The 25,244-nt window shown below is 32.8% G+C and overlaps 1 protein-coding gene across 7 annotated transcripts in view; it reads right to left on the minus strand.

The window, feature by feature from the left end:
• Positions 1 to 25,244, minus strand: part of LOC101890318 (rho GTPase-activating protein conundrum) — a 249,626-nt gene that overhangs the window by 71,649 nt on the left and 152,733 nt on the right. For all 7 annotated transcript variants that reach the window (XM_059120049.1, XM_059120045.1, XM_059120048.1 and 4 more), the window contains one exon: positions 697 to 743. The gene's annotated coding sequence lies outside the window, so the exon portion shown is untranslated. The remainder of the gene's footprint in view (positions 1 to 696; positions 744 to 25,244) is intronic.

The raw sequence follows: 25,244 nt of genomic DNA on the forward strand, positions 1-25,244 counted from the left end.
TGTTTTCATTATAATTTGTGTGTGTGTATGCGGTGTTTTCAACTTCTACACCAACTGTAAAAATGAATAATACAGTGGGACCTCAACGGAGTTGGGGACCCTTAAAAAAAGATAAAATTCAAATGAATTAAAGTGAGAGATTCTAAAAATAGTCTACTGGAAGGTGTCACCAATTTTTGATAACAAGTCATTTTCCGCGGTTCCACTGTTTATGTAAATAAACCATATATTATATAAACTATCAACATGTCTAATATTATATTTGTTTAAATTTGCATTCATTAAAGAAAATTAAACAAGTTGACTCCGAAAAGAGTGGTGCACAGTTGTGGGGAATTCAGGGTCTGGGTGCTGTTTTTCTGAAATCAATTTAGTCTAAAAATTGCGTAAAAACGTTCATCTGGTCTAGCGGTTTAACATTTGATTAGCATATTTATGGTGTTATTAAAAGAATTTATTCATGTATTTTAGGCAGAGGAGGGGGGGGGGTGTCACATTCGTTGAGGTAACCGCTAACACGGGCTTTAGAGGACTTAATGGGTTTTAATAAATATTTATGAACATATTGCCATAGTCAAGAGATTTTTTTTTACTTCCAATTTTTCTTGGGAGTGTCATGTGTTATATTTTCAAAAATTTGAACATTTCGGCGGACGCCTATGTAGAATATTAATTTTAATATTGATTCAATCTTACCTTTAAAATTCTTTAAATTCTGCCATTAACATAAATGGGCTGTTGCTCTGAAATTAAAAAAAAAAAAAAACACAAAAAGAATATTAAAATAAGGGTCTTTATTATTTTCATAAAAAATAGTTTTTATTGAAACTTGCAAACGATAAATCAATTTTAATAATTATTTAGCACATTCTATTTTATTTTATTCTATTTTTTTCCTTTTGAAATTTGAAACCTGTTGTTCTTCTTTTGAATTTTGGTGATAAATTAGCCATAATGCCCAAGGGGGATGTATGTGAATCAATGAAAGCCACCAAGAGATTGTCTTTTGAGTTTAAAAAGAACAAAAAATGACATTATAAATGTTAAATAAATCTATGATTAACTTGGGGGAATTTTGTTTATTATATTATGTTATTATAGTTAAATGATGTGGGAAATTCCAAATGAATTAGGAACCCTTAAAGAGTTAAATAATTTTTTTTTTATAATTTTGAATGGTACTTTTAAAAAATATTTTTCAAAATTAATCAGAGCTAAAAATGTGGATTTTATTTTCAAAAATTGTCAAAGATAAAAAGTTGATTCTTAAGAATGTTTTTATTTTTTAGAAAAAAAATCTGAGACCTAAACGTGGACTTTTAAAGAATATTTTCTCAAGATGGTCAGAGCTTATATAAAAGACTTTAAAAGAGCCAATAAACTTTGACTTTTAATGAATATTAAAAATTGAATTTTTAAGAATAATTGTTTCAAAAAAGTCCATAATTTGAAATCTGGATTTTTAAAGAAACATGGGTTATTGTTTAAGAATATTTTTTTCAAAAATAACCACATCAATAATGTGATATTTTGAAGCATGTTTGTCAATGATGACCAGAGCTATAAACAAGGATTAAAAAAAATAAGAAAAAAACTGCAACCAACTTTAGACTGCTGTCATTTCTAAGCCATCTCAACCAAATACCAAATCTTGCGTTAGTAAAAATTTTGGCATGTATGAAATTTGGAGAGAATCGGATGCTTATTTTGCATTTTAAGAGATTAAAGGTTATTCAAAATTTTTAACCCTTTGTGTGGGAGGTGCCAGAAGGATTTTGCCTTTATATATATATCATTTTACATCAGATCTTATTTGAATAGCAATGTTGGGATGTGTGAAACTTGAAGGGAATCCGATGCTTATTTTGCATTTTTTGAGGGTTGAACAAAAATGTTGACCCATTGTTGGGAAGGTGATAGAGAGAGTGGGTCCATATCTATTATCTTCAGATCTGAAGTTGTGTAAATAAAAAATATTGGAATGTGCGGAATATAAAGAGAATCGCAGGGTTTTTTTTTTGTATTTCATGAGAGTTACAACTATTCAACAATTTGTAGCTTTTGTGGGGGAGGTACCAGAAGGGCTGGTCCGATATTTTCCATCTTCTCAACTAATATTGTTTTGATAAAAATTATGCGATGTGCCGAGTTTGAAAGGAATTGGATGCTTATTTCGCGTTCTATGAGCTCCATGGTTATTCAAAATTTTCACGCGTTGTGAGGGAGGTACCAGAATGAGTGGTTCGTTCTTCATACCAGATCTCGAGTTTGTAGAAATATTAAGATGTGCGAAATTTGAAAATAATTCACTTCTTATTTTACATTTTATAGAAGGTATGACTTTTCATAAATGTTGACCCTTTGTGGGCGGAGATACCAGAAGGAGTGCTCCGAAATTTTTCATAATCATGGGTTGTTTAAAAAATAGTTTTCAATTATGACCAGATTTGAAATTGTATGTTTCGGAAAATATTTCTCAAGGATAGTCAGAGCCGAACTTTTAGCGTTTTAACGAATATTTCTCGAAGACTTGAGGTGCAGCGATAATAGCAATTTTTAAGAATATTTTGCCAAGGATCTGATCTGAACTGTAAACATTAATTTTTAAAAAATATTATTTATTTTCAAATCTTTACGAAATTTTACTTTTCTAAGCTGTATTTTTTCCAAGCGTGGACTTTTATAACATTTTTATTAGTAAATCGTGACTTCAAGGCATATAAATCGGAGATTATGAAATCGTGACTTATACTCGGAATACAATTTTAAAATCGGAAATTTTTTTTAAAAATTTTTTATTGTTAGATATTTTTTAACTGTTGATATTTATGGAGTATTTTCTCAAAAATTTTAAGGAGTATTTTCTCAAAAATTTTAAGGAGTATTTTCTCAAGAATTTTACGGATTTTCGGAAAGTTTTTCCTTTCAAGAAAAGCCAGAGCAATTTCAGGTACTGTGAAGTTTCTAAATAAATTGGGTCACATTGTTTCTTTGATGAATGGGTCAGAATTTTTGTTTTATATCTCGAATTCCCAAAAATGTTCCGTATGTACCTACCCATACGATAACCCCAATTATTTACATTCTGAAGAATTTTATTATAATATCGAATTCCAGGCTATATATATATTAAAGCTCTTTGTCAAACCAAAATTCAGCCTCGTCAATTTAAAGTCACGTTTTGACTTGTTTTTATTTAAAAAAAAATAATTACCTGTATTATATATTTTATATACTCAAAATCTTCTACTATACACAAAAATCAATTAAACCGGCTTTTGGAACGAGTTTCTTAAATTTTTCGTCTTGTAATACAGCCAACAACCAGCAACCTCAGCGTTTGTAAAATCGATACTTCGACATTTCATTTGAAATCACTTGATATTTATTAAAATAATTGATCGCGAGAGTTTTCAAACAGGTTTATTCCTGTTACAAATTATAATAAATAATTACATGAAGAAGCAATCTACCGCTTGACTCAGTAAAGGTGTGACCGATTGACACATATTTACACGAACTCACCGGAATTCTCCGTATGACACAATTTAAAAAGAATTTAAACGTCATACAAGAGAATTATTTACGTCAGGGGGATAAGTCAATTGGATGTAAGCAATGTATAGGTCTAAATAAGTTTCAGAAGGCATTTTTAAAGTTTTATTATTGTTCGGAACAATAAGTTTTTAAATGTTTTTATTATTTTAAGTATACGATGCGAAGATTTATTTTTGGTGTTGCTTTTCGAAGAGAAAGGTATTTTTAAAGTTGAAATCATTTTTTTATTAATGTTTTATGAGATTAACCAAGGAACCGTTAGAGGCAAATAAAGGGTTTTTAACCCTCATTCAGCATTAAAAATATCGATTCAGGGCGATGGCTTCATATAAGGCCAAATTTGTTTTTAAAATAAAAAATTCACTAATTTTCATGCCATCCAACAAACCCTGACATGTTGCTTGACGAAAATCCGGAGAAGTCCTTGTAGGTATGTTTTGAAAGAGATTGTATACTAGTGGACAAAGTGGTTAATTACAGCCTGATCTTTCTAACAAAATTCTCTGTTATAACTCTTGACAAACGCGATTACTGCTCCGACTATCCTTTTGAAATTGTTCATCAAAAATTCATGGAGAAATATAAAAAGGCCACTCTTGTAGTCTGGCCTATCATAAGATTTTTTTTAAATCCACTCTTATAACCTAACCATCCCCGAGAAAAAAAAAACATTCCTTAAAAATCCTCATTTTTAGCTCTGCTTATCCTTCAAAAATATTTTTTTAAAATCCACATTGTATTTTTTGAAAATCCATAATTATAGCTCTCGTCACCCTAGAAAAAATTCTTGAAAAACACTAAAACTAACGAAAATCAGAAGAAGTCCTTGTAGGTATGTCAGAAGAGGGACTTGCATTGAAATATTTTTTAGAAGAGTTAATATCCTCGTTGACAAATTTCAGCCTGAAATGTTAAAGAAATGCATTATTACAACTCTCGACCCCCCCCCCCCCCCCCCATTTGGCCATCCTGACCTTCTTTTTTAAAATATTCTTCAAAAATCCACATACTAAGATTTATACAGGGTGAGATGAAAAAACTGCAACCAACTTCAGACTGCTGTCATTTCTAAGCCACTCGTCCGACAGCTGTTAATATTATTCCAGTGACAGCTCATTATATTATTTACAAGCGTACAAAAGCATTTTGGTGAGAATTTTCCAGAAAAAAAGTTCTTCGTGGTGGAATTTAAGTGTGATAGTGTGATTTCTTTATATTTGGCAGGAGAACTACATGTTCTTATCGTTAGAGCACTCCAGCATTTAAATGTGAATAGATCTTTTGTGTCTCGTACCATCTCGTCAAAGAATTGGAGGGAAGAAAACAGCAACATCAGAAGAAATGGTTCGATAAGTATAGAAGCGACTTGAACGAAATCCGCGTCGCAGTGGCCGAAAAATGGCTTGTGAGCTGAACATATCGCAATATTCCAATTCGACAAATATTGAAAAATGAGCTCGGGGTAAAGCCATTGAAATTCCAAAAAGTGCAAGAACTTACAACGCAACAGAAAGAAAACTGACTCAAAAGAGCTTAAGAGCTGCTTTGCATCGCTTGGCCGAAAGTGGTGAACTGCCGAATTTGATTTTCTCCGATGAGAATAAATAAACAAAATGATCGAGTTTACTTGCCAAAGAGGTCAGTTGAAATTGTGCACATTCGGTTGGCCATCAGAACACAAGCGCCGGCCATGGTGATGGTGTGGGCCGCAATAACAGCCGATGGTCGCTCTCCGCTCGTATTAATCGACCATGGCATCAGAATAAATGCCGAATATTATCGCGAAAATATTCTGGAGGGTGTATTAAAGCCTTGAGCATGCAAACATTTTGTTTGCAGACCTTGGACATTCCAACAGGACTCAGCACCATCGCAAAATCTCCGGATACCAATGCGTTGGACTATTGTGTCTGGAGTAATTTGAAAAGCAAGGCACTAAAATATACGAAAGTGTCGATCACTTCAAGCAAGCGTCTCGCCGGGAATGGGCAAAAATCCAGCCGAGCTACATTCGGGCAGCGTGTGACGGTTTCATTGGCCGTTTGAAGGCCATAATTCGTGCAAATCTAAACTTATTCGTAAATTTGATGCTATTTCCGACATTTTTTGTTTTAAAATTTAAAAAATGTAAAAATGATGGCGTTTTACTTTGTTGCAGTTTTTTTTTGTACATCCGTAAGGTATCAGTGTTACAGTATTTAAATTTTTAGTAAATCTGCAATACACCTTGTCCTTTTCGTTACACATCTTCGTAAAAAGTATTGTACGGTACTTCAGAAATCCAGCTTTAACCGAACAATATGTAGTACTTTGTAGTATCTGTTTAGCACAAGTTTTCAAGAAAAAACCACGTGAAATTAAAGAAAATAATTAATCCCTTTATTGTTGTTTTTTATAAAAACAACGTTTGTTTATTAGTGGTGGTAATATTTACCAGGGGGTAATTCCGTAAATAATTTTAGTTTTATGCAATTCTTTGGTTTCTCTTCTATTGAGCTCACGATCTCGTCACTTGGGTAAAATTTTTTTTTCATAGAAGTTATTTTTAAAATACCTTCTGGGGAGAATATCCCAGACAAATAAAATGGGGGAACTGATGAGAATTGGTGGCTCTTTCCGAAACCTAGGTATTCCCTGCCTTACCCCCTGGTAAGCATTACCATCGTTCTCCTATAATAAACAAACTTTGATTTTATCAATACAACAATAAAGGGATTAAACCTGACTATTTTGCAACAACAAAATACTATAAGATATATATATAATATAATAATTAAAGAAAAAATTCTTTAAAACTCATTATGAGTAGCAAAATTTCTCAGATTTCTCCACTTTTTTGTACAGTCTCCTTATAACTCCCAATATTCCATATTTCAAGGGTTTTAAAAAATAATTTTTAATACTTAGTGAATTTTCGGATTGTTTCATAATTTTTAAATATTTCAATCCCCCCATTCTGAAACGTATCAAATGTTCAGCCCGTCCGAATTTACCACCCTTTTTATATGCTTGCTTTTAAAATGTCGTGGAAAAAAACCTCTCACCAAATAAGTTTATTACTTCCATCAGCATTTTTGGTTATAAATAAAAACACATTAAAGGAAATAATGACATTCGGCCAAAATTAGCAAACTGGTCAAAAATAGCAGAATACAAAAAAAAAAAACACACACACACAAAATTCAAAATCATAACAAAGCCAAAAAAAGAATGGCTTAGGCCAGAACCACCAGTTTAACTTGAAAAGCATGACTATGGATGGCGGCTAGTAGCCATTAAAGGCAGGCAATAATAATGGCCAAATGAGCGGCCGACCGACCGACCTGGCGAGAATGACACACAACCGACTATGTACCCTCTTTGTTTATATGTAAGCAAAACAAAGAAGAAGAAGAAGAAAAGGAAACAGAACCCAATTCACCAAATGGCCGCAGAAAAAAAACACAAAAAAACAATACATAAATGCAAAACAAAGCGGTGAATAATCTCTTGTTTCTGTTCCAACATTTGTTTGTTGGCTTGCCACAATAGCTCAAAAGTCAAGTGGCGCATGCGTGCCATTTTGACTTTGGCTTTGGTCGCTTGGCCGGTTAATCATTTGCCAAGAACACATTGGAATCTGCCAGCTTCTGCTGATTCTGCTGTTAAGCACCGTTTTTAACTTGGCCAATTCTCTGTAAGTTTGTGGTGTTTAGCGGCGGTTAGTGGCTTTTTTGTGTAAAACGTGTGCTTTCGTGTGTGTGTATGTGTGTGTGAGTTCAAAGTGAAAGACTAAACAAATTAAACGCTTCATGTTTGCGCAGAACCTGTAAATCAGTCAAATGCTAGTCATTTATGTAAATTTTTTATATTTTGCTTTGTTGTTTTTTTTTTCATTGTTTTGCTTCAACAGATTGCGTTTGTTTTGATTCTTGTTGCCTGATTTCAGGTTGTGGATAATCCAAATGACGACGACGTTGATGATGATGGGGTTATTGGTAGTAGTCTTTTGTTAATTGCTAATTAGTCAGCATTTTTATTTAGAATTTGTGGTTTTTTTGTTGAAAAACAACAAACGATGGGTTGTTTGGATGGCTTTTTCGTCTTATAAACAAAGATTGAAAGGATCTCCAGTCACAAGGTAGGTAATTACCTGAAATAGTGACGAATCTTTGGAGAATATTGTGTGTATAAGAGGGTCTTCTTTATATATTCAATGTTGTTTAAAATAAACTCTTTTCCTTCTAAATGGGTTCTGGGAGGTGTTCTACCCATAAATATATTAACATGTCAAACAATTAACACATTGATTAGATTTCTGATTTAGATCTCAAAAACTGACAAACCCGGTATGAGGCATGTCAAAACGTCGACACATATTGAAAACTTAAATTGACAGAATCTTTATACACTGAGAAGCCAATATGTCTAATTATATGCAATTTGATTAGGAAAATTAAAATATCAAAATTCGGAGGAACGTTTTCATATAGGCCCTATATAACGGTACCTCCCGATATTCGGTATTTTGATGATTTTAGCGACATTATTCACCAGAATTGTTTCAAATTACGTATTTAGAGTTCGTAATGGGAACCACAGTTTGTGACAGAAAATTGTCTATGCAGGTCCAGGTCTTCACACAAATTCGTTTCAAATGGTGGAGGACATTCAAAGTTCGGCCCGGCCGAACTTACTGCTTTTTAACTTGTTTTCCTTTGGAATTTACAGAAGCTACTTACTAGGAGTCCGAATCGTCAAGTTATGGTTGATTTATGTGACATTTGTGGCCGCAACCTTCACAATACCAAAGAAGCAGGAGCACATACAGGGTGCGATAAAAAAAAAATTATTGAATGAAATAAAAAAATGTCGGAAATAGCATCAAATTTAAGAACATGTTTAGATTTATTCGAATTTGTCACTTTTGGCACGAATTATGGCCTTCAAACGGCCAATAAAACCGCCCCACGCTGCCCGAATGTTGCTCTGCGGTATTTTGACCCATTACCGGCGAAGCGCTTGCTTGAAGTGATCGACACTATGGTATTTTTTAGTTCCAACCTAGCTTTCCAAAATACTACAGACACAATAGTCCAACGGATTGGTCCGGAGATTTTGGTGGCCACTGGAAATGAAGCGAGGAACCTCATTTTGTAATTAATCTTGGTGGCGCGTGCTGAGTGCGATGGTGCCGAATCCTGTTGGAATGTCCAAGGTCTGCGTCCAAAATGTTTGCGTGTCCAAGGCTTTAATACATCCTCCAGAATATTTTCGCAATAATATTCGGCATTTATTCTGATGTCACGGTCGATTAATACGAGCGGAGAGCGACCATCGGCAGTTATAGCGGTCCACACAATCACCATAACCGGCGCTTGAGAGGTGGTTGGCCACCAGAAGATGCACATTTTCAGCTGACCTCTTTGGCAAGTAAACACGATCATTTTGCATTTTTACTGGACAACGAATGTTTTCTCATCGGAGAAAACCAAAATCGGCAGTTCACCACTTTCGGCCAAGCGAAGCAATTCTTTAGAACTTTTGAGTCCATTTTCTTTCTGTTGAGGTGTAAGTTCTTGCACTTTTTGGAATTTCAAAGGCTTTACCAAGAGCTCATTTTTCAATATTTGCCGAATGGAATATTGCGATATGTTCAGCTCACGAGCCATTTTCCGGCCACTGCGATGCGGGTTTCGATCAAGTCGCTTCTTTACATTTCGAACCATTCACTATCTGCTGATGTTGCTGTTTTCTTCCGTCCACTTCCTTGACGTCGGGCTACACTAACAGTATCACAGTAACGAGCATTGGTATGGGGCACAAAAGATTTATTCACATTTAAATGCTGGAGTGCTCTAACGATAGCCACTTGTGATTTGCCAGATATAAGGAAATCACACTATCACGCTTGAATTCCATCACGAATAACTTTTTCTGGAAAATTCTCACCAAAATGCCTTTGAGCACTTTTAAACAATATAATGAGCTGTCATTGGAATAATTTTAACAGCTGACCGACGAGTGGCTTAGAAATGACAGCAGTCGGAAGTTGGTTGCAGTTTTTTCATTTCATCCTGTATATTTTTGGCATCGAAATTCGCTCGAATCTACAACTACATAATTTTAAAGTAATCTCTTTCCCATAGAATAAATATGAATATAATCCAGAATTTACTGCGATGATCTTGTCAGGACCTTGTTCCATTTGTTCCGTCAATTAGCATCATTTCCCCTCACGCTTGGATTAGAATTTCTACCAATCTCCCATTCCAATTCATCAAATTATTTATTCTATTTTAAACTTCACAAGCCATTATAGTTTAATGACATTTTGTTTGTTGTTGTTGTTGTTGTTTTCTCTTGTGATTGCGATTAGATGTATTTTTTCCCTCTCTGTTTTTGCAATTTCAATTACAGGCGCTGTTAAGCATGGCTTAGCCGATGGCCAGCCAGCCATCATGCCTGGTTGGATGGATAGATGGTGGTTGGCCATTTGTTTTTTGGCCCCGATCATTCGAGGTGGTGGTGCTGATGATGGTGTATCAGCCGTTAACTGTGTGTCATTCGTTGGGTGTCTTTTGTTTTCCACCGGCTCTATTCTATCCATTCATATCTGTTCTTTTGCAGATTTTTTGTTTGTTCTCTCACTGACATTTGCTGTATTTAAATTTGTTGGGTTTTTCTTTTGTTTATGTTTGGCGTTTTTTGCCAATGTCTATTTAACGGATATTTGCAATTTTCTATTCTGGCCGTTAGGTGGTTTTTGTTTTTTGTTTGTTTCTATTCACAGTGACAATAAAATGAGTGTGGAGTTGATTTGTATTGATTTTTTTTTTTTAAACAAATGGGACATACTAAATCATGGTATAGTGTTCTTTTGTGAACCATTGTGTTTCTGGGGGCAAGAGGTGTTTTTGGAAAAATTGAAATATAACAATAATAAAAAGAATATTAATAGAAAAAATTATAATAACAAGTAAAATAGTATCAGTCGATTTTGCCGACAGATGTATACCCCCTGCCTTGAATTACGATTATTCAAACTGTTGACCCTTCGAAAGCAATTGGTCAATATTTGACCAATTCGTATCTGACCTAAGACTGCTATAAATATTACAATTTGCCAGATTTGGACTATATTGACTACTTCCTACACTTTACAAATTTTTGGAAAATGTGGAAATATGCGTGATGTACCAGATAGGGTCGACCGAAGTATTCCATTTTCATACTTCATCTAACACAGACAAAAATATTGGTATGTTCAAAATTTGAAGGAAATCGAACATTTATATCCATTTTTATTCGAAATCAAAAATTTCGATAAATCACATATTCATATCAGATTTCTGATTAAGAAAAATACTTAGATATAGCAAGTTGTAAAAAATCGCCGACTTATTTCGCAAGTTATGACAGATATTAGTATTGGAAATTGTGACCCTTTGTGGGTTAGGTACCAGAAGGGGTTTGCAGATATAAATGTTTGGATGTGTGAAATTTTAAGAAAACCGGATGTTTTTTTTTGGATTTTATGATTGTTTTGATTATTCAAAATCTTGAACCCTATGTGGGGAGATACCAGAAACAAAGGTCCAATCTTTACCATCTTTATAACAGATCTTGTGTTGATGAAAATATTGAGAGGCAATCGGATGTCAATTTCGCGTTTTATGAGCTTCATGGATGATCAAAACTTGGGTTAAAAAAAATTTTGTGATGCATGTAATTTGAAGAGAATCGTATGCTTATTTCGGATTTTATGGTCGTTTTGATTATTCAAAATATTAATCCTTTATGGGGGAGATACCAGAAGAAATGGTATGTTCTCTACCATATTTATAATAGACCTTTAGTTGATGGAAATATTGAGATGTACCGAGTCTGAATGGAATCGGATGTTAATTTTGTGTTTTATGAGCTTCACGATTATTCAATATTTTGACCCTTTGTGGGGAAGGTACCAGAAGGAGTGGACCGATATATTCCATCTTGACAACAGATCTTATGTTAGTAGAATTAATGAGATGTGTGAAATATGAAGAGAACCGGATGCTTATTTCTAATCTTATAATCGTTATTGTTATTCATAACTTTGACCCTTTGTGGGACAGGAACCAGGAGAAATGGTCCGATCTCTACCATCTTTATAATAGATCTTGTGTTGATTGCAAAGTCTGAATGGAATCTGATTTTAATTTAGTTTTTTATGAGCTTTATGAATATTTGAAATTTTTGACCCTTTGTGAGGGAGGTACCAGAAAAATTGGCCCGATATATTCTATTTTAACACAAGATCTTGGGTTTATAAAAATATTGTGATGTGTGTAATTTAAACGCAATCGGACACTTATACCGCATTTTAAAAGAGTTATAATTATTCGAATTTTTGACCTTTAGTGGGGAAGGTACTGGATGGAGTTGACCGATATTGTCCATTTTCGCACCTAACCTAGAACTGACGCAAATATTAGGATTTGCTAAGTTAGAGTAATATCGGATTATCCCTTCCTTTTCTGTACAATAAATTATATTCTTTGAAAATTTTGACCTTTTATGAGAGAGTTACCAGAAGGAGTGGACCGATATTGCCCGTTTCCGAACTCGATCTAAGTTTAACAATAATATTACGATGTACCAGGTTTGGATCAAATCGGATACTCTCTTCGAAAGTTATCATGCGCACCAGCCAGACAGACGATCGGATGGACGGACATCGCTAGATCGACTCCAAATATCCTAAAAAGGGTTTGATCCAAAGAGGCCTAGGATATAAAACCGTTATTTGGATGAGGCACGTTTTGGCCGTATCAAATGATACCATCTGTAGCATATAATAATAATAATAATTATAATAATAACAATAATAATAATAATAATAATAATAATAATAATAATAATAATAACAATAATAATAATAATAATAATAATAATAATAATAATAACAATAATAATAATAATTAATAATAATAATAATAATAATAATAATAACAATATAATTAAATAATAATAATAATAATAATAATAATAATAATAATAATAATAATAATATAATAATAATAATAATAATAATAATAATAATAATAATAATAATAATAATAATAATAATAATAATAATAATACAATAATAATAATAATAATAATAATAATAATAATAATAATAATAATAATAATAATAATAATAATAATAATAATAAAATAAATAATAATAATAATATAATAATAATAATCATAATAATAATAATAATAATAATAATAATAATATAATAACTAATAATAATAATAATAATAATAAAATAATAATAATAATAATAAATAATATAATAATAATAATAATTAATAATAATAAATAATACTAATAATAATAATAATAAATAATAATATAATAATAATAATAATAATAATAATAATAATAATAATAATAATAATAAGAATAATAATAATAATAATAGTAATAATAATAATAATAATAATATAATAATATAATAAGAATAATAATAAGAATAGGAAATAAAGATATAAATAAGAACTAAGTCATAATAATAATAAGTAATAATATACTATAATCATAATAATACTAATAATAATTAATAATAACAATAATATAATAGATACAATAATATAAGAAATAAGAATAATATAATAATAATAATAATAATAATAATAATAATAATAATAATAATAAGAATAATAATAATACTAATAATAATATAATAACCAATAATAAATAATAATAAAATAATAATAATAATAACTAATAATAATAATAATAATAATAATAATAATAATAATAATAATAATAATAAATAATAATAATAATAATAATAATAATAATAATAATAAATAATAATAATAATAATAATAATAATAATAAGAATAATAATAATAATAATAACAATAATAATAATAATAATAATAATAATAATAATAATAATAATAATAATAATAATAATAATAATAATAATAATAATAATAATAATAAATAATAGTAATTTATATTATTTTATAATAATATTTTTTATAATTGAAAATACCACTGATATCTTCACATTTTTTCCAAATTTTGCAAGCGGCCAAAACGTGCCAAACACCAAAAAATTGACCATTTTTGGCATAAACTATTTTATACATTGTAAAAGATCAGCGTTATCACTAGACCGACAAATTGTCGAACACACAGAAATGTAGACTCCCCCCATCCCTCCACAAAATTAAACAAATAATTGCTGAAAGACAAGTGGCAGTAAACACCTGAAAAATATCAAATATTTATTGGCTGCTGCTACTGCCTAAAACAACAAAATCCAAATACCAAAAAAGCTCCAAATAACCAACTTTATAGCGTAACAGGAAAAAACATAGAAACACAACAACAACGACTATATGAACATCCATGAATGAAGTGGCAAAAATGTATTAATGAAGAGAGTGAGAGAAAGAGGAGTAAAAAAGTTTTTGATGTGTGGCCAAAAAATTATCAATTAAAAATTTTAAATACAACTTTAACGGTCAACCGGAACAATTTTCTCCCCAATTTGGATATATGTATAACACCCATATGAATAAATTTAATTCACGTCACTCAAAAAAAAAAAAAAAAACTTTTGAGTATGTTTGCCTATAGCCAACAACGACATTCCATGCCAAGAGATTAGGAAACAATCAACTATGAACACTTGTGCCAATATTATTCAAAATATTTTTGCTACTTAGTTTTTTCACTATTTTTGGTAAGATAAAAATTGTAGTATCTAAAAAAATAAGTTTTGGACAATGAAATTTTTGTATTTGCTTGCCAATTGTTTTTTTTTAGTTTACTTTTTTGATTTGGGTGTTTTTATAAAAAAAGTTCATTGAGATTTGAATGGTATTAATAATGCCTCTATATGGGAAAACTATTTTTTTAAAGTTAAAAAAAAATAGGAGAACAAATAAATATTAAAATCAAACAACAAATAATCCAAATATTTATGGCTTTAGAAATAAGTTCGTAGTTTTAAAGTATTTGGAGTGCATTAAGGCCAGAAAGTTTTTTTCATATCAAGATTAACAGATACATTCCAATGGATACACCAAAACGTCAGAACTCAATTGCGTAGAAAAAAAACGAAGGCGAGTTTGAAAATTTCTAGGTAACGCTTTCTTGCAATCGAGCTTTTTATACCTTCATCTTATAGATGGTAAACTTCAGACTGCTGTCATTTCTAAGCCACTCGTCCGACAACTGTTAAAATTATTCCAGAGATTTTAGTGAGAATTTTCCAGAAAAAAATTATTCGTGATGGATTCAAGCGTGATAGTGTGATTTCTTTATATTTGGCTAGAGTACTCCAGCGACGTCAAGGAAACGGACGAAAGAAAACAGCAACATCAGCAGAAATAATTTGAAAAGTAAAGAAGCGACTTGATCGAAACCCGCATCGCAGTGGCCGAAAATGCCTCGTGAGCTTAATATATCGCAATATTCCATTCGGCAAATATTGAAAAATGAGCTCGGGGTAAAACCATTGAAATTCCAAAAAGTGCAAGAACTTATACCGCAACTGAAAGAAAATGGACTCAAAAGAGCTAAAGAGTTGCTTCGCTTGGCCGAAAGTGGTGAACTGCCGAATTTTGTTTTCTCCGATGAGAATACATTCGTTGTTCAGCAGTTTGTAAACAACCAAAATGATCGTGTTTACTTGCCAAGGAGGTCAGCTGAAAATGAGCACCTTGGGTTGGCCACCAGAACTCAAGCGCCGGCCATGGTGATGGTGTGGGCCGCCATAACAGCTCTCCACTCGTATTAATCGACCGTGGCATCAGAATAAATGCCAAAAATTAACGCGAAAATATTCTGGATGGTGCATTAAAGCCTTGGGCACGCAAACATTTTGGCCGCAGACCTTGGATACTTAACAGGACTCAGCACCATCGCACTTAGCACGCGCCACCCAAGAATGGTTACAAAATTAGGTTTCTCGCTTCATTTCCAGCAGGTCACCAAAATCTCCGGATACCAATCCGTGTCTGGAGTATTTTGGAAAGCAAGTTTGGCACTAAAAAATACCAAAGTGTCGTTCACCTCAAGCGAGCGCTTCACCGGGAATGGTCCAAAACAACGCAGATCAACATTCGGACAGCGTGTGACGGTTTCATTGGCCGTTTGAAGGCCTAATTCGTGCCAAAGGTGACCAATTCGAACAAATCTAAACGTATTCTAAAATTTGATGGTGTTTCCGACATTTTTTGCTTTCATTCAATAAAATTTTAAAAAAATGTATAAACTATTACGTTTGACTTTGTTGTAGTTTTTTATCTCACCCTGTATGGCTGAGGGTATAAAAAAGCTATTCATTCGGGGTAGGGAGGTCAATACATGGGACATGCTATTATCCTTCAAAGAGTCGTTTCTCTAGTCTTTCTGGAGATAAATAAACAGTATATTTTGTGGCTTTTTTAATGGCGCATATTTTGACATACATTTTATAAAAAAAATCTGGAGATTCATACTAAATTGTTTTAAATATAATAAAAATGATTTCATCAGCATTAAGATAGGTAGAGGACACTGCCTGAAAAATTCCCGGGCCTGTTGGATCATTAAGATCGTGAGAGCAGAGTGGAGAGAGATTTTTATTGAGAATGAAAACTATTTTTACTTCAGGCGTTTAAACGTTGAGCGCTGTTCTAAAAGAAATTTGTATTTTATGGCTGATAGGTAAGATTTAAGATTTTGCTGTAAATATTCAGTTTAAATAAACAATTGTTATTATTGTGAAAAATTATTAGGATCCGAGAGTAATAAAGAGAGCAGTGTAGATGGAGTGTCTTGGCACTGTCATAATTATTTAATTGAAAACTTAACTCTTTTTTGTCTCAGATGTTCTTAAGTACTCGTTGGGCGCCACTTTGAAGGCACTTTATGTGTTCTTGTTCAAAGCAGCTCCAGGTGATTTTTAGTTTCTGTAAAAAAATTTAAGAAAAGAGAGAGGCCAATTCCAAAAGAGAGACGCCAGTCCTTCAAAAGTCCCGGGCCTATTGAGGTACTGGTGCACCTAATAAAACTCTCTCCAATAAGCTCCTTGTAGAGTCTCCTTAAAATTAAAGATCGTTATTTTTGTTTTCGATCATTTTTTTTAATATTTTTGTTACAACTTCAACAACATTTGTCATGACCCAAATTGATTTACAACTCCATTTAAATTTGCAGTTTAGTTCAAGGCAAAAATTCTTTGGCATTTCTTGCATTTATTTTCAATTCACAACAACTGTGTCCCTAATATCACTCATTCAACTCGCTCACTTGTTGGCAACGAATTCCAACATTTCAACTTAGTTACTAGTTTTCTGTTATTTCCCGCGGATATTCCATTTGTTCGATGCCATTTTGGGCTTGTTTCTGCAGGTGAGTGCAATTTGATTAGTTTCCGAGAGTCAAAGGTGTCCAAGTGGTCAAACAAAAACACCACACTTTGGAATTCCAATTTAAATTAAATATCCAATGGTCATGGATAAAAGATATGACCAAAACATGAGTGGCAAAATAGGAAAATTTTTGCAAATTATTATGGGTGCAACTAGAGCAAGTTGTTTGAAAGAGTTATCAAATTTTTAGCAGTTGGGCGCCACTTTAAAACAATTTTGGGGTTTGATCTCTTGGATGCAAAGGTTAAATTTTCTATATTTTGAGATAAATAATTTGTGTGAGTTATTAGAAGAAATAAAAAGTGAATACAAATAATTGTGAGTTTGAGGAAGGAGTGACAACATTTTGGGGTTATGTAACCTAATGTTTGACAGTTGGCGGAACTTTAAGGAATTTTTATTTCGAGCTCAGTGAAAAATAACTAATGTATTTTTTTTAAATTCTGTTACAGAATTCGGAAGAAAATAGTTAAAAAGAGAGTAAGCTAATTTTTTGATAAGTGACCAAAATTCTAGCAATCAGGAAAAAATACGATTCGTTAAAGGTGGAAATTGTAGTGTTTTCGGTTAATGCTAAAATTACAACAAAAATACATTAAATACCCAGTGAACATGAATAAAAGATCTGACCAAACATGAATGTAAAAAAAGCCTAAAAAATATGGAGTAAATTGGGGGTCATATTTAAATAGCATTAGGTTTTTTCATTTAAATTATTTTTTGCGGATTTTGAGGTAAATAAATCAAAAATAAATTTCAATGCCAAAAAAAAAAGAAAAAAAAACATTAAATATATGGAGCATATTAAGCGACATTTTGAAAGAGTTTTATACAATTTGTGTTAGTCAAAGGTACATTTTTGCATATTTTACGATAAATAATCAAATACGAAATTTTAGTAATTGTTACAAATCATTGACTTCGGCGGGAGAGTGCTAGTCTAGCAGTTGGGCGCCATTTTTAAGGATTCCTCCAAAAATGAGTTTTTAATGGATATGAACTAATGCAAATGTCCACCCACATTTCATCTTAGATTTCGGAAGATATGTCTCTAAGAAGAGAGTGAGAAAAAAATTTGACTTGAGCGCCACTTTGAAGGATTTTTTTTTTTTTGGTTAGGAGATAAATATTTGCCAGCTATAAAATTAAAAAAAAATGGTTTGTTTATTCATCAAAACTAAATAAAAGTAATTTTTATTTTTGATTATAGAATTCAGAAGAGAGCTGTTAAGAAGAGGGTGAACAATTTTTTTGGTGAAGTAGCCAAATGCTTAGAAATTGGGCGCCATTTCTAAGGATTTTTTTAAAATTTAGTTTTCAATTTCAATGGAAATAAACTAAAGGGATGGTTCATAGTTTATAATGGACTTCGGACGGGAACAGCTTAGAAAAACAGAGAACAAGTTTTTTGGTAAGAGTGTCTAGCAATTGGGTGCCACATTGATTTTATTGTATGACTTTCGTCAGTGCTTGGAATGCAATATTGAGACAGGGCAGGAAGTTTTCACCAAAAAATATATAATTAAAAAAATACTATTATTATTATTTATTTGAAACTCATCGGGCGCCACTTTAAAGTTGGCAAAAGTAGTTGATTAAATGTCAGGTTTAGTGGAAATTAACTAAATTGAATTTTTATTTTTGTGAAAAATGATTGAGATTCCAAAAGAAAGAAAGGAGAGTAGAGATAAATTTTGGAAGGGAGTTTCTAGAAAAAAAAAACACGAAAAGAAAACTATTATTCCCTTAGATGTCTATGAAAACTCTTTGGGCGACACATTTCGAAATGTTGTTATTATCCGAAATTGTATTAATTTTTAGAACAGAGTACATTTTTTCCAGTGGCAGGTATTTTTACCCTGATCTCGGGAAACTATTTTTTTTTGGGGACGGACCCAAGACCATGACCACTTGTTGGATAGGTATTTTCAACGCTTTCCAACGATACCTGTATTGTCTCATCGGATGAGTGGATCTGGGTCTAGTCGGGGCCTGGAACCCGGACTTTCGGGTCAAAAATCTGGAGGCCCTGACTAGACCCAGATCCACTAAACCGATAAAGACAATATAGGTATCGTTGGAAAACGTTGAAAATGCCTATCCAACAAGTGGTTCGGAAGTTATAGTCACATTATCGATTTTTTTGGACCCGGAATTTTTTATAAAACCCCCAAAAAATCGAATAAGGCTCATTATCGGGATCAAACAAATTGATGCCAAATTATAGCTGACACTCTTACCTTTCCAAAATGCTGCAATTTGTCCTAATACTTTTTTCGGGTGCAGAGATATTATCTTCTGGGTTCGTTTTACCGGCTACGCGAGCTAAAGACTTGGTGCATCTCAATATCTTCATCAACAGAAGATCTGTTATAAAGATGGTAGAGATCGGGCCATATCTTCTTTTATATCCCCCACATAAAGTTTAGGATTTCTAAAAACAAAACGCTCAAAGAAAGAGAAATAAGCGTCAACCAACTCTCTTCAAATTTCACAAAACCAAATATTGTTGCTAATGTAAGATCTGTTGTGAAGATGCCTACCCTTTCTGGTACCTCACCCACAAATGTCGAAACAAGTCGGCGATTCTATTTCTATATATTCTATATATTTCTCTATATTTCTAAATATGTAATTGATATAATGGATATAAATGTTCGATTTCCTTCAAATTTTGCACACATCAATATTTTTATTTGTATTAGATGAAATACTTCATATTTCCATATTTTTCAAAAATTTCCACATATCTCATATAAAGTATAGGGAGTAGTCGATAAAGTTCAAATCTGGCACGTAGCAATATTTATATCACTCTTTGATCAGATACAAATTGGTCAATATTGGCCTACTGCCTCCGAATCTCCGCCGTAAAGGGTCATCTGTTGGAATAGTAGTAACTCAAGGCTGGAGGTGTACATCTGTCGGGAAAAAATAACTTGTTTTTCCTTTGTTTTAAAATATTTATCATATTCAAAAAAACATTGTTTCTTAAGAAAACCTTACAAAATCGTTGGGCGCCACTTTGAGCGTATGGCGTATTTTCTAATTTAAGTTGAAATATTTTTTATATTTCTCTACAATATTTATTTTATTTAAAATTGAAGCCATATTTACTTGAAAAGTCTTTAAAAACTCGTTTCATACCACCCAATAATGGTCAATTGTTTTTCATTTTTGGCTCTTATAACGGCACTTACTTATATTGACATACAAAAAGTGACAGCAGTAGTTTTTTTAGTTCGTTTTTGTTACACGAGTTGTTGCTATTGACTGTGACGACGTTGGTAATGTATATTTTTGTCCGGCCATGTGTCAGCTAAATATCGACACTGACGATGATGATGATGATGGCATAGCCAAGCAGTCATCCAGTGTGTGTTGGGCCCAAAAGCAGAAACACAAAACCAAAACAGATACAAAATAAAACGCTGTAATGCAAAGCGTTTTCTTTCCACACGTACTAGATAGGTTAGGTTATCATATGGTGCTGGGGTGTTGGGTGAATTGTTGGCACTTGAATTTTTATTTTGTAAATAAGATTTGATAACATTTTTTGATGACCAATGTTTAACCAAATGAAGAAGTCATAGAACCTTTGGCTCCATAGGCCATAAATTGTAAAAATGCATTGATATAAAAGAAACCCGAAGATTCAAACTTTTTTAGCCTTGGACAAAACCATTGACTTCATATATTGGACTTCTCTGAATCACATTTCCATTCTCGTATTATGAAAAAAAAATTGAAAAAAATCGTCACACTAACGCACAATTGCCTACCTCTCTTGTCCGACTTTATTTCGAAGCAAAAAAAGACTACTTCGATCAGTGGCCAATTTAAATAAAAATCATTTTCAAGTTGTTTGTTTGCTCAACACTTTAAATAGTTCAAGTGAATGACAGTGAGACAACCCGACCGACATGCAGACTGGCAGTCAGACAATCAAGCCAAAAGAAAGAATGAAGAAAAAAACGTGAGCCAAGGTAATCGCTCCACACACACACACACACACTTTGGTAGCGGGAGTGAGGAAACTAACTCACCAAAAAAAAGAAACATCAATGGCTAGAAAAATAACCAAAAATAATTTGGGTCTCTTATTTTTGTGATTTGGAATGTTTTTTGGGTGAGTAGGTCAAGTCGTGTCTTTCTTCTAAAATTGAAAAATATCAAACACCGCGACGATTGGGTGCGGCAGTTTTCCTCTTAAGAGATTTTCAACGACAAGACAACGATACATCAATGGGAATATCAATGGCATCATTGATGGTTATTAGACTTACTGTACCAGGGAAAATAATAATGGACAATCTCATCACGTTAATCAGTGACACTTCAGGAGATTATGAAACGAATTTGGAGCAGAATATGGGTGTTTTGGACATCAGAAGAAGCAAATGGACGAATTCATAATTTGGAAATAAATTTTTACCAAAAACCAAAATACATTACTAGAACTTCACTTCAAAAATATAAAACTTAAAAATTTGGTATTCTGAAGAATGGTAGCTCTAATGGATTCAGAAAATTTTGGTGACAGTTCCAGGAAGTAAGAAAATAACATTTTTTTTTTCTCATATCAACTACCACGATTACTAAGCCTTTTCGCCATTGAACCAACCACTTTAATAATTCGACATTTCAATGTCAAGTTTATTGTGATTCATAATTTGGTTTAATTGATTTAATTGAAGAGGCCCAACAACAAAAACAAATACACAGCGATAAAATAATGACAATGTCATGACAATAAATCGACGTTTTGGGCAGTGTTTAAGTGTTCGCACTTGATGAACATAGGCAATTGATTAATTTCGAGTAAAATATTTGTTCGAAAAAATATAAAAAAAAATATTAGTTCAAAATAGTGTCCAATGTGCCGGGGTTTGTTAAATTCAAAACTTAGACCAAGTATCCTATTATGTTTTTCCCTCTTGTCTACTACTTCTAATGCCAATAAAGACTTAAATCTGTTGGAAGAGTAAAAAAATTGTAAACCTTTGCTTGCTTCAGCTCTCTTTGGCAATGTACAGGGTAAGATAAAAAACTGCAACAAAGTCAAACGCCATAATTTTTACATTTTTTAATTTTATTGAATGAAAGCAAAAAATATAGGAAATAGCATCAAATTATAGAATAAGTTTAGATTTGTTCGAATTGGTCACTTTTTGCACGAATTATGGTCTTCAAACGGCCAATGAAACCCTCACACGTTTGCGAATTTTGGCCCATTGCCGGCGAAGCCATTGCTTGAGGAGATCGACACCTTGGTATTTTTTAGTGCCAACCTTGCTTTCCAAAATACTCCAGACACAATAGTCCAACGGATAGGAATCCGCAGATTTTGGTGGCCATTTTGCGCTGGAAATGAAGCTAGGAACCTAATTTCGTAACCATTCTTGGGTATCGCGTGCTGACTGAGTGCCATGGTGCTGACTCCAATTGGATGTCCAAGGTCTGCGGCCAAAAAGTTTGCGTGCCCAAGGCTTTAATACGCCCTCCAGAATATTTTCGCGATAATATTTGGCTATTATGGTGGCCCACACCATCACCATGGCCGGCACTTGAGTTCTGGTGGCCAACCGAAGGTGCACATTTTCAGCTGACCTCTTTGGCAAGTAAACACGATAATTTTGTTTGTTTACAAACTGCTGGATAACGAATGTTTTCTAATCGGAGAGATCCAAATTCGGCAGTCTATTTTGAGTCTATTTTCTTTCGGTTGCGGTGCAAATTCTTGTACTTTTTGGAATTTCAGTGGCTTTACCCCGAACTCATGTTTCAATATTTGCCGAATGGAATAATTGACAGCTGTTTTTTAGTTTCAGTTTTTTCATCTCACCCTGTATAGTTCAATTTAGTACCTTTCGAACAACTGTAGTGCACGAATTTCTAAATTCACCTCTAAATCTCAACCTCAGATACCAACAGTAATCTAAATATCAAATTTTTAGAATTGTATCTCTATCCCTTCAACCTAGGCCATATACAGTACCATTTAGTACTTTTCGTACAATTATACTGACACCAACAGTGACATCTATATAACATTGTAGGATTTAGCTCTGTTCCTTCACACAATACCAAATATAGTACTATTTAGTAATTTTGTTACAATTATAGCACCAACTCCATATTTCAACACGAGAGACCTCGGGGTTTCGGAATTTCAGCTCTATTTCTTCAGCCAATACCAAATTTAGTAATTTTTGTATAATTATAGCAAAAATTTCTAAAACTAACACCACATTTCAAATCCAGATACCAACAGAGACCTCAATTTCAAATTTAAGGATTCCAGCCCTATCCCTTCACCCAATACCAAATTAAGTACAATTTAGTACTTTTCGTACAAATATAGGACGCATTTCCAAACCACCGATACCAACAGAGACCTTAATATCTAGTTTCTGGATTTCAACTCCTTAATTTCCCCGATTAACAAAATTTAGTACCATTTAGTACTTATTGTACAAATATAGGACCTCCAACTCCCGCATTAAGTCTTCATCCCAATCTCAAACACAGATACCATTAGCAATTTAAACACCAAAATTTTAGAATTGTATCTCTATCCATTCACCCAATAGCAAACATAGTACCATATAGTACTTTTCGTATAATAATAGTACACGTGTCCGAAAGCATCTTCATATGTCCAGGCTACACATGAACAGCGAACATTATACAATATTAAAGATTTCAAGCACTTTGTTGGTCCAATCCTAACTTGTGCCAAAAAGAGTACTATTTAGTACTTTTTGTGCACTTTTAGTACACATTTCCAAACCTAACTCAAACCTGCCACCAAAAGTAGCTCCAAAACAAATTTTCAAAAATTGAGCTTAAATCCGTTCACTCTAAACCGAACTGTTCCAATATTTGGTACTTTTTAGTACAGTGCGCACACTTAGTACAAATTTCCAAACCCACCTTCATCAGATATTATCTATATACCAATCTTGATACTGGTGTAAAATATCAAGTGTTTAGCTCTATCCGTTCACATAATAAAAAAAAAAACTTTTGAAAAAAACTCCATTAGTGACTCTTATTGAAACATAAGAATTCTAACTCATTCTGCCCGTCCAATACAAAGTATTCAACTTTTAGTACACTTTAGTACTTTTTGTACACTTTTAGTTCGAATTTCCAAAAACCCAGCCTTATAACACGCCTACACACCAAGACTGACCCTTGTACAAAATATCAAGTTTCTAGCTTCTTCTTCGTCTGGGCGTTGGATTGAGTATTCTTGACAGAGTCCTTGCAGCATCTTCTCTGTGAAAAACTTCCCACAATTCGTCTATGAAACGCTTACTTTTTCTGCACCTTTATGGATGACCTGCATCGACAACTTTGTATCGAAGACTTGTCCATCACTTAAAATATGAAGAACGCCCTGCTTCAACTCCTTCATTAAGTATTCATCCGTTTAGTATTTCAGTCTCTATGGACACTCTCCGTTAAATTATAATCTAGATAATTAATTATCTAGATAATTATATAATCTAGATAATTACTATTAGTGTAGATATTTATCTATAAAACTCAGTTTATTTTTTGATGTTCAGGTTGACTTAATTTTTATCAAAAAGGCCCTACCTAGCTTTCAATAAACACACCACTCATTCTCATTCCTTGAAATATATATATTTTTTTCAATTTTTTGCTTTGCATATAACCAAGAATTTTCACCATATATCAAACATATGTTTGTTGTATGCCCCAAGAAAACTAAGCGAAATAATACCCTGTCCGCCGGCAACAGAAATTCATTTGCCTACTCTTGCATTGCAGTAATACAACAACGCAAACAATTGCATTTCTGTTACTGACCATTTAACAGTAGTTCCGACAATAATTGGCCAAATCATACATCGAATGCAAGACAAAAGAAAGAAATACTTAAAACAGAAGCAACAGCCGCAGCAACAATAACAACAACAGTAATAATAATAAGTAGTAATTTGTTTATAATTATATCTATAAATGTGTTGCAACAAAACGTGGCAATTATGCTAGACCGAACCGTTGTTGCAAAAATAATCAACAGCTGACTTCAGGTAGGCAGGCGAGCCACCAGGCCAGGCCAGATTAGCAACGTCATTTGTTTTCCTGTTGCAATTGTTGTTGGTTGTTAGTTGACATAGCCATTGTTTTTGTGGACTGACTTTGGCTAACTACAATTTGACTTTAATGATGGTTGGTTGCATATTAGCCAATGACCTCAAAAACAAACAGAGTCAACGGAGAGTCGTAATTAAAAGTACGATACGAAGGAGACAAAGAAA

The sequence above is a fragment of the Musca domestica genome, unplaced genomic scaffold (genome assembly GCF_030504385.1).
Source record: "Musca domestica strain aabys unplaced genomic scaffold, Musca_domestica.polishedcontigs.V.1.1 16, whole genome shotgun sequence".
In the NCBI taxonomy this organism is placed as follows: Eukaryota; Metazoa; Arthropoda; class Insecta; order Diptera; family Muscidae; genus Musca; species Musca domestica.